At 34.0% G+C, this 8,756-nt stretch overlaps 1 long non-coding RNA gene across 1 annotated transcript; it reads left to right on the forward strand.

Annotated features, from left to right (window-relative positions):
- On the forward strand, window positions 1-7,991 carry LOC145577590 (uncharacterized). Its single transcript, XR_014098824.1, has 4 exons — window positions 1-294; window positions 3,239-3,350; window positions 6,824-6,905; window positions 7,629-7,991. It is a non-coding gene; the product is annotated as an uncharacterized LOC145577590 (long non-coding RNA).
- Window positions 7,992-8,756: the final 765 nt, after the last annotated feature.

Genomic DNA, 8,756 nt, shown 5'->3' on the forward strand with positions numbered 1-8,756 from the left:
TGTTCAATTTTGCTGTCGATTGTGAAATTTGATTATCACCCTTTTGATAAATTATTAAATTGTGTTGTTTTAGACTTTTGGTGGATTTTAAATCAGTCTAGCAAATAGAAATTCCTCACTAGGGAGTGACCAACCTTTAACTCATATGGCCAAGTGGGTTGCTTGGGAACTCAAGGAAGCAAGATTTAGGCCTGTAGAAGCAGGGAGCAGTGTCAAAGTTAGAAGTTATTGCAACTTGATGTTACCCTAAAGTCCCTAATGGCAGGATTCTACCAAAAAAAACTACAGCACCAGGTAAAACTCTTTTTCTTGATATCATTTTTAATAATTTTGGTCAACAAAATCTCTATGTCTTTTGGGTTAAATGGTGCAAAAAATAAAGTATAGAGGGGAGTATTTTGCAGTGAAGTTTTAGTCTTTCGAGTCCTGAATTAGAATTTAGCCATTTTGTCTTCTACAGGCTTGTGCAAAAATGTGAAACAAGAGTACTTGTCCACCTTAGACCGAGTTTAAAGAGATATATAGCTTAATATATCAGATTGATTAGATATTTTAGGCTTTTAGCAAGCTGTCTGCTACTTTCATGTAAGAAGTTGTCACAAGGTCACAAGACATTTGTTAAACTTACATTATCTTTTGTCTATCTAATATCCAGTGTAAGAAGACACATCAAACACCATGGGTTTAGTTTGGCAAACCTAATGTATCAGGTTTTTAGTGTTTTTTGTACCAACCTTTAATGGGTTTTTGATGTTTTCACAAAAATCGATTTTGTTTAATTCAGTTGGGTGCTTTTTTTTTTTTTTTTTTTTTTTTGGGTATGTTGGGTTTGAAGTGTTTTCTCATGTGTTTTCAAGATTTTAACCCAAGTTTTCTTTGATCTGCATTTCGGATGGATCTATTTTTGACATCTATGTGTAAGCTATTTACATTCCACCCTTAGACTTCTCTTTTGGCAGAAGTGTTTGCTTTTGCTTAGTGGCCTGTCAAAGTGCTTTATGACCTAAAACCTCCACAGAAGGGGGAATCCTTCTTATTCGACGGGCAAGGGTGGTCGTGGCCATAGGAAGAAAATGATTTGTATTAGTTTACTCTATTCTAATACCTGGTATGCCAAATAAAATTGAGATTTGAGAATAATCTCAATTTCTGGCTGATTGGAAGAATCCATATAGATGGCGGCGGCTGAGGAGTGAGAAAGAAAGTTGAGAGTGATTGGATGGATGGTTGTTTGTTGCTGGGAAATAGAGTCGGTGTGACTGTAAAAGGAGGGGACAACTTTGTCAGTTTGTGTACGGCGTTACAGCAACTCAACCCAAACAACCCTAGATGTTTTCTAAAACCAGAAATATGGTTTGGACAGAACAGAACAGAAGAGGGAGGAATGGGAAGTGAATCAAGGTCATCAAGTCTGGTTTTCCACAACCCAAATACATTCCGTGTCCCATAATCATTGCCCAAGTTCCCTCCTCGTTCTCCTCATGAGGAGGGTTTCCTAATGTTCTCAATATTACATACCATTTCAAAAAAAAAAAAAAAAAAAAAAAGCAATCGTTGGCCTTATAAATAAATACTACTCATAGAATGAAGAAAATGTTGAGAAAATGGCTAATTGAGGATTTATGGTGTTGACATATTCGGAATTCCCATACTCAGGAGTCAGGAATCATTGCTACCTTCTGTAAAAATATGCGGGGTTCTTTCTGTTTGCTTGTTCAATCTCCAGCGATTATGCTAGAATGTTGCACCTTTTGTGATCCAATTGTTACTATTTGTTCGTAGATTATGAGTGAATATAGGTTTTGAAAGCTATAGCAGCTTTTGTAAAAAAACTGGAAATTTTGCCCATTTTAGCACGAAATGAACTCTTATTTTGCCTTTCAATCCCCTTTTTTTTGGTAGTTAGATAGTGTTATTGCTGTTGCCTAGATCAGATACCAAACAAATAAGATTCCTAATACTTGGCACTGAAAATCTGTAAGGGTTTCTCTGAGTACTGTGGTCAAGAAATGTTTTATCATTGTCGAGATATTGATTGCCATTTTGGAATATCCTGGATTCTTAATGACATTGATTAACTCTTGTTCCTATTGATTAGCATTCTTTAAGTGGATTGATCGATTCTAAATATGCTGCTTGCATGTTTCGTTTGGGACTAAGGCTTTGTTGTTGTTTTTGATTAATATAATTAGCAATGTAAGATGAAGGTGAAACTGAAAGAAGGTTCTCTAGCTATTTGCTCTGTTTGTGCCTCAGTTTTTATGATAAAAAATGCAAATTTGTTGCATTTTCTTTCATCTGATCATGTTATTGTGTATGCTTTAAAATATTATTATGAGAAATTTAATTGTGCTAAAGTGAACCTATGTGTTCTATTTTGGGGGTAGGTACTGGAGTAATAAGCTGATATTGCTTGTAATGACTAATGTCAATATGACAGATTGACAGGCTAATTGGTAAGAAGTATGGGTTAATTTTGTGAGAATAATATGCTTTTTATACGTGTGTGTGTGTTTAGAGGGGATAATTTAGTGACATAATTAAAGAGAAATTATTAAAAACAGCAACAGTTTTTGTTTCCCACGACGATTCAGTTTAATTCTATAATTCTGTTCATCGATTGCTTAACTTTGTGTCATTCTGAATTATAATGACATTTTACACTCTCCATGCTGCTATTTTATACGTAGTATATGATATGAAATTAAAATTCTGATTTTAAGAACTGTGTATTTTTACTCTTGCTGTCTTGCATTCCTCTTTTATCCCATCTAAAGTAACCCTATGAGCGATGAGTTTCTAATTGCTTATTCCTTCTATATAGTTTACCTATACACAATTTGCTTTGCGTCATGTGGTTTAATACTTTAAAGTTATGCCAATCTATATTTGCTGAAGTTCAAGTTTTGATCACACAACTTAATCTATCATGCATCTGATCGTACTTCATTTATGGTCTCAAGTAGTGAAATTGGGATGCTTGAATCTGCTTTCGTGATTGGGCTCTGCAGCATAGTGTGTATAAGAATGAGGGAGAGAGGGGGAAGGAAGAAAGAGTGAGAAAAAAGGAGAGGGGTTAGAGGGGGTGACAGGATGGGAGGGAGAGGGATTTCTATAACCCTGTAAAAAGTTGGAGATGAAATATTGTTAGGAATTTGCAAATTTTATTAATCTATTCCCAAGGAATTTAGTAGATTGGTGGGATTCATTTTTGTTTGTTTTGTATCGTTGAAAATAGGGAGCTATTGTAACTAGAAGCTGGGAGCACTGGAGCAGTGTCAAATTTAGGAGTTATTGCAACTGATGCTACCCTAATGGCAGGAATCTACCCAGAAAAAGTACTGGACCAGGTAAAAGTCTTTTTCTGTATGTCACTATATTGATTTTGTTTTGTGCAAATGTAAGATGGGCAAAATCTGCAAAATATACACGAGGAATTTAGATGATATGAGAGTACATACTAGTTGCGTTCTTGGTTTGTAGAAAAGTGGGGTTTTTGTGATTTGATTTGTGTTTTAAGAGTGCAATTATATCCTTTTTTTCAAGTGTCTCTACCATCGGATTTGAGTAGGTTTAGGGAGTTTCCAAGTTAGTGGAGGGTATTCTATCTAATTTAGCACAAAGAAAGAATACAATAATAACATCAGGCTGAAAAAATTTGCTATTTGCAAGCTGGTAGGGTTTCAAAATGAAATTTGACAAAGGTATTGTATGATATATACATAGAAGTGTTGCCTTGATTTCCTCATTTCCCTCACTACCATTCCCTTTTTTTTTTTTTTTTTTATGGTTCTCCTCTATCCTTCAGTTCTCACAGCCATCCTTCACATTACCACGACCATGTCTGTCAAGATCTCTTCAATTTTACCAGTACTGCCTTAATTGACATTCCTTGACGGATCACAGCTACTTTCAATGCTTGATTTGGGAGTTATTTTTTGGCATATTTCTTCTGCTCTTTCTGTTCTGATTCTTTCCCCTTTTGGGCATTCATTTCCTTGCTGAGTTATTGAATAAGCGATTAGGTTACCTATTGAGTTGAATATAAGAGAAAAGGAAAGGCACATCAGTTTTTTTTTTTTTTATATATCTATTTAATTTTTTCTTTTCGTTAGTTCATTGATTTGTAGATTTAAAAAGAGTTTTACACTTTTACTCTCAAAAAGCTATTTGATGTTTTTCTTTAACCGGAATTATGTCATTTGGTAATTTGAAGTGCAATAACCACTTCTTCTTCTTTTTTTTTTTTTTTTTTTTTTTTTCTTGAGTTAAGCAATTTAACCAGTTTTTGATTCACTATTATTAATAGGTTTCCAAAACCAAAAAAAAAAAAAAAAAGTCATTATTTAATCAATTTAATTTTTGGGTGGAATTTCTTAATGACTAAATAATTTCTAATCTTGTAAGTTCATCCATCTATTATTTCTGAAAAATTACTATTATCAGTTTCCTTTCACAGATTTGTTCGCCTTTGATGTGTTGATTTTTTGGGTAATTTACAGAGCATTATTCAATTCCTATTGGGTGGTTTAGATGTAGTCCTTGTTTGGTTAAGCCAACTAGTCAAACTAGCTAGTTAAGCTAGTTTATACGACCAACTATATTAATCAACTAATTACTAAACAGGGCCATTGTATTTTTGTGTCTATCGATGTACCACCATCTATTTGGGGATTTTTATTCTTCAATTTATTAGCCTTAATTGCTTACATTTATTTGGGCTAGTCAGTTAATTGCCCTTTCTTATGCTCTACTATATTATATGCTCATATCTTACTATCTCAGTTTATTGAGTTATCGTATAGGGGATTTATATGAAGTTGATTGACTTATCAATTTGGGAGATTTTGTGTTTGCAGTTTTAGGTATTGCTCATATATCTAAAATATCCAGCTATAGATATTTATCTACTTATTCAATTATTTCCTCTGTCTATCTTAGATCTTTAGGGAATGTTTATGCAGGTTCTGCTTTTTCCCAACTCTTGTTATTATGTATTATTGGTTGAATTTTCATTACAATGGGGTACCTTAGTTGTGTTTCTTAAATGCATTTTTTAAATCCTTAAAATTGTTTTAACTTTTGTAGGACAATGAAATAAAATTTGTATGCCGTCTTTTGGATTAAAATTAGGGACTTTGCTTTGAACTCTCATTTGTTAGAACATAGATCTATGGCATTGAATAATTTGCCCACAGATTAATGGCAGTGAATTATTCGTTAGAACTCTATCTCAGTGAATCTTTCTTTTAGGGATTACGATTTTTCTAGATTAAGCATTTAGGATGTATGGTTGTTAATAATTTGTCAGAACGCCAGTGAGGCTGCCCTCTCTGTTATGAGGTTTTTTTGAATGTTGTTAATGATGTGTTAATCAAATCTCTTCTTTTTTCTTTCTTTTTTTATTTTTATTTTTTTCTCAGCTTAAATGACAATGAAGAAAGCGTGTACTCATAACCTTTCTTCTTCTTTTGGTTTGCTTTCTCAATTAGTGTAGAGGTAATATAAGATACCAACTTAAGTGTTCGCCATTACCTTGTAAATAAATTTGGTCAAAGGAGGCAATATAAGATACCAACTCAAGTGTTCGCCCATACTGATTTACATAAATTTGTTCTTGGATAAAGAATGGCTGAAAGCTCAACAAATATCTGAAGAATGTATTATGTTGTTAAATGTGAGAATGCACTGAAGGGGATAGTCAACTTTCAAGCAAGAGATAATCTGCAAAGAAAAAGCATCATATAAACAGGGGCACTATAGGGTATATATTCATGTCAAGTTGTCAACCTACTTACTATCTTAAGCATATTTGACAAACATTGTAAACAACAAAACTTGTTAGGTTCTGAATTTAAGTTAGTAGATGAGAGAAATTTTTTTTGCAATATAATGTTTTAATGGCTGCAAAGACTACTAAGCAGCCCAAGCAGCCCTACGCAACCCCCTTACCCTAAAGCGTAATACACAATTGCTGGTTTTTCTTTAATTTCTTACTTTTGGTTGTGGAGACTCAGGCTAAGAAGGTTCTTGTAGCCTGCCTCTCCCTTGCTTATTACTACTAAGCAGCTCTGCTGCTGAAAATATCGCCGCAAGCATGTACTTCATACGACTTTTACAAATGCCAATGATAAGGCTATATATTAAAGTGTCGGTTAATTTCTTGGTGCAAAGAATGGGTTCAAGCCAATAAGATCTCTAGATATTTTAGTTACAGAAGCATATTTGAGTTAGGAAGATGCAATCTCTATATTTTTTTTCCCTCTCCCTCTATTTCTTTTTGATTAATTCATTCTTTGGGACTGATTTAATTACTTGGATTTGTGCTTGAAGTAATGGTTTGCTTGATGTTTTAAATTTATTGTTCTAAAAGTTGCTAAACAATGAGATACTTCTTAAGTTCCTCTTAAGATTTGATCTTGAATAATCTTTTTGTATAGAACTTGCAAGAAAATAGTTCCAAGCTTACCTGTTATCTATTTTTGTAGTTAATAAGGTCTCAATTATTATCTTAGTCCCTGAGTTTTCTTGTAGAGGTTAGGCTTGCTTATTTTGTTCGTATTATCATGATTTGGTTGTTGTGTATTGCTAATGCTTGTAAACCTCTCTATTAGATGGTGTATGTTGGTTCATTAATTGGATGATTTTTGTATAAATGTATTCTCTATTTTTTTGATGTGATTTTTTGGGATGGGTTTTTGACCATTTTCAAGCTGTTTCATGGCTTTTGGAACGATATGTTATTCGTGATGCCTTATGTCTTCATAAGCAAGTAAGGTATTTGTTTGTTAATTAATGGTAAATTGATGGTCAAATGGTTCAGAGTTCAAACACCTCTGAAGTTGGATTTGGCTGCAGTGCAGGGGAAATATTGTGTGGAGAAGCTCCTTCATGCAGAAGCCAATGTAAGTTAATCTTTGGTTCTACAGATTTTTGCCTTTTTACACTAATTCCAGATAAATTTTGGCTATTTATTGAGAAATGTGAAAATCGTAGTGAAATGTTTTTAAAAGATGGAACATATGAGTATTGTCCTCATAATTTTGAGAAGATTTCAACTTTGATGATATTTCTGGTTGATTAAAGTTAAAATGTTTGATTCTTTGTGAGGAAGATTTTGTCCACTATATGCTGCCTATTATGGGTGTCCAAATAGTCTAAAACTCATTCTTTCTAAGGCAGACGTTTTTGTGAGTTGTGACCCAAAATTATAAGATAGGTTTGTGTGCAACCATGAAAGTGCTAGAAGTGAAAAAACTTAGAAAGGACTGCTCTTATTGTTGGGAGAGGCAACATGAGGAATTCTTCATAAAACTTTGAAAGTCCAGTTAGCAAGCTAACTTATGTGGGTGTATTTTAGATGGTTGTTACGCTAGCTTACTTTTAACCAGTGAGGATGAGTTTACGTTACATGATGCATGGTTCGAGGTTACCAATAAAAGGGGACCGTGCATACCTCAGGATCTCAGACTCTCAGCTAAGAGTATGGTATTGTAATGTGGCAAGTGTATCCCAAAAGCGTTGCTGGGGCTTGGGGATATCCCAAAAGTGTTGTTGATGTAGAGGTTCTGGATGATTGTTTCTTCCATTTGGTATCTCTTTTCCTCTGGTAATTCTAATTTTTCCAGGAAGAGGTGGGGCTTGTTAACCCAAAGTCCAAGAAAGTGAAATTTCAGAAGCGCTATATGTTGCATTTGTGAAGTTAAGTGTGGAGCTATATGCAGTTCGTCATCAAGAGAGTCCTGGCGAGAGGCTAGGAATATGGTCTGTAGAATCAAACTACATAATGTGTGAGAAGAACCAAAAGCAAGTATAAGTAGAATTTATTACAGTATATCTTACATGTCTCTATGTTATTCCTGTATACTTTAAAAGATTTATTAGGTACTACTGGTACATGCTATGAACTGCTTTTTCGGTTTTTCCAGATGGTAGAACTTGTTTTTCAAGAAGCTTGTATTTGCTATTTTGTCAATGACTATATGTCAACTCCAGAATTCTAATAGTAATGTGACTTACCATTAGAAATTTTCTTTTACTGGTATATTTTGCCGATTTAAGACAGTGCATAATGTATAATGACATAGGAGATTTATTTATTATTAAATAAATACGTTATTAATTTAACAAGAAACTTTAGAATATCCTGAAATACTTTTATTTATACATGCGATTATTATTCACGACAAGAGAGTTACGTTTTCTTTTTTTGTTCCGGCCAGTCGGCCACCCTTCACTGTAACAAGAGGTCAGATACAATTGTACCATGCATGTTCCATTTTTTGTGTCGCATTAGTCATTACACTCTGTTTATTCCATTAATCAACCATCAACAATTATGCTACCTCGAATATATATATAGCAAATAGTATTAATTTTCTTTTTTTTGGGCAATTTCCTAAAGGATATGTGGTGGTATTCAAGATATTACATAATCCCAACCCCAATCCAATATCCATTTTTTTTTCTATTTAGTTGGTAAGGAGAAGGACCCTATCGGGTTAGAACTTCTCACAAGTCATTCCGACCCAAGTTAACAGGCTAGGCACCTTGGGAGTTGGGGGGAAGGGTAAGGAAATCTCCACCTCAAAGTGCCTCTAGTGGGGTTTAATCTCAAGGTTGTGAGATGCATATCTTACCACTAGAACACGCTATATGCTTGATAACCCAATATCTAATTAGACTAGCATGATATACCCTAAGGGCCTGTTCTCATTGATTGAACTCAGTTGAACTGAATTGAACTGAACTGAACT

This window comes from Chenopodium album, chromosome 14 (assembly GCF_948465745.1).
Source record: "Chenopodium album chromosome 14, dcCheAlbu1.1, whole genome shotgun sequence".
Lineage (NCBI taxonomy): Eukaryota > Viridiplantae > Streptophyta > Magnoliopsida > Caryophyllales > Amaranthaceae > Chenopodium > Chenopodium album.